Source organism: Oryctolagus cuniculus, chromosome 6 (genome assembly GCF_964237555.1).
Source record: "Oryctolagus cuniculus chromosome 6, mOryCun1.1, whole genome shotgun sequence".
NCBI lineage: Eukaryota > Metazoa > Chordata > Mammalia > Lagomorpha > Leporidae > Oryctolagus > Oryctolagus cuniculus.
In genome coordinates this window covers 144997895-145000353 of record NC_091437.1, presented here as the reverse complement: position 1 = coordinate 145000353, position 2459 = coordinate 144997895, and the positions used below count along the sequence as shown (strand labels likewise).

At 39.2% G+C, this 2459-nt stretch overlaps 1 pseudogene; it reads right to left on the bottom strand.

Annotated features, from left to right (window-relative positions):
• Nucleotides 1–1071: 1071 nt before the first annotated feature.
• Nucleotides 1072–1636, bottom strand: LOC100351989 (large ribosomal subunit protein eL21-like; annotated as a pseudogene).
• Nucleotides 1637–2459: the final 823 nt, after the last annotated feature.

Below are 2459 nucleotides of genomic sequence, written 5' to 3'. Positions count from 1 at the left end.
TGACACTATGGAGCACCCACACTCTTCAGTCTGGCTTTCCAGAGGCAGTCCCTGAGATATGGACTCAGGTGCGAGTGACTCATTATAGAAGTGCTCTTAGTGGAAGCTGAGAAAGCTGAGAAGGGGCAAAGTGAGATAGAGAAGGAAAGGAAGCCCAGCAATAATGTCAGCTCATGCAGCAAAGCTGGAACGGAAGTTAGGCCTCTTGTCACTGGGAAAGGCTAAGGAGCAAAGGGAGGCAGGAGCATCAACTTCAGTCTTCAGGTGTCTGCATATGCAGACAATGTGTCTTAAGCAGCTCAAAAGTGTCTTACAAAAATGAGCTACACATTCTGTGATTTTTCCTACACCAAAGCAGGGAGCAAGGCACACAGAACTAATGTCAAGGGATTTGAAGGGACTTGGGAGAGCAATCTGACCTAATCTGCACTCCTACCTGAATTCTTGCTCAACTTTCAGATTTCTACTTCCAATTGCCTGTTGGCATGCATGTGTGTTTCACGCTGAATAAATCCTAGAGGAAGCTTTCTCCACAAAATATTACCTTTCCATTTGATTTTTCCTTCTGTTTTTGCTATTAATATATTCCCTTTTATGCAGCCTCTAATTTCACTTTGGTAAAATGACAAAACTTTCGTATTTGACTTCCTACATCCAGTCAATTTCCAAATCTTTGCTACCCCATGTCTTCGATGTTTCGTACATTTATCCCATTCATTCATTTCCTTTACTTAAGAAAATGCCCTATTACTTCTGATTTGTTTCAATTATCTGATGTTGCTGTATACAGTCTTTTATCTCCTGGCAAATTTTAAATAGTTCTGTCACATTAATGTTGTCAAAGAACAGCCCACTTCATCCTAAGTAAATGGCAAACTGGACAATTTGCTGTACCTCATAACTCTGCCTTAGTTCATACTTTTATTTGTCCTGATTCCTTTGAATAATAATACTTCCTTCTCCTGTGAATATCCAGATTTGAGTTATGCTTTAAGTTCTTGTCTCAAAACCACCTCTTTTGCAATGCCCTCAGTTCTTTTTCTTTTGTCATTTGTATCCTTCTAATGATGTTCACATTCTCTCTCTTTTTTTTTTTTCAATTAGGTCTTATTTATTTATCTTACATTTATCATGCCATGAATTCATAAGGAATGGGTTCCAGCAACTCAGGCTCCTTTCCATTGGTCCTGACAAAGTGGGCTTCTCTGGGTGGAGCAGGCTGATGCTTTAGTTGAACCCAGGTACCCTTCTCTTTGGCTTCCTTCTTTTTCTGATCATTTTCCTTCACATGTTTCAAGAAGCTATCTCGGCTCTTAGAGTGCTTAATGTGTTCAATATGCACATTTATTCTCTTGGCAAGAATCTTGCCCTTCACTTGTTTGTTTACAACAATGCCAACAGCATGTTGGGTAACATTGTAGACTCTTCCAGTTTTTCCATGGTAACATTTATGGGCATTCCTTTTTGAACAGTACCCATTCCCTTGATGTCCGCAATGTCACCTTTCTTGTAAATGCGCATGTATGTGGCCAAAGGAACAACTCCATGTTTTCTGAAAGGCCTGGAGAACATGTACCAGGTACCTCGCCTCTTTCCCTTTGTGTTCGTCATCTTGACGAATTACTGGAAGATGGCGGCTCCGGCCGAAAGGACCACATTCTCTCTTACATAATGGTCATTCATTAGTTCACATTTATGTATATTCACATATACATATTTTATACATAGATATAAACACATACAAATACACTGGAGGCTACTTCTAAAACTTGGTGTAAAAATTAAATAAAAAATAAGTTTAGTTTGGTGCAAAAATTTTTTTGAAATCCTTGCTTTGTTTTTCATAATATACATTTTTATGTTTTTAAGACCCCTTGTACATGCAAAGTCCCATGTACACACACATATTTATGTATCTACACATTTTTAAAAGGATTTATTTTATTTATTAAAAGACAGAATTACAGAGAGGGAGAGGGAGAGATGAGAGAGATCTTTCGTCCACTGGTTCACTCTCCAAATGGCCTCAACGCCAAGGCTGAACCAGGCCAAAGCCAGAAGCCAGGAGCTTCTTCTGTGTTCCCATGTGGGTGGCAGGGTTTCAAGCACTTGGGCCATCTCCTGCTGCTTTCCCAGGCACATTGCAGGGAGTTGGATTGGAAGTTAAAGGCCTTGGGATGCCAGCATTGCAGGCAGGAGCTGAACTCAATATGCCACAATGCTAGCCCCTATATACACACATTAATTCATTATCAATGTCTTTTTTATATGAGGATCATGTTTGTGATTTTTATTTGTATATCTTATTTTCCCCTAATCATTCCATAATTTTTGCATGTATTAGTTTATTCTTTCATTCAGATAGTTTATTTTGTTTCTATTTGGTGACAAACCATGACAGGCGCTAGATATACAGTGGCACAAACAACACAGAGCAGCTGAGTTCTCATGGAGTTTAT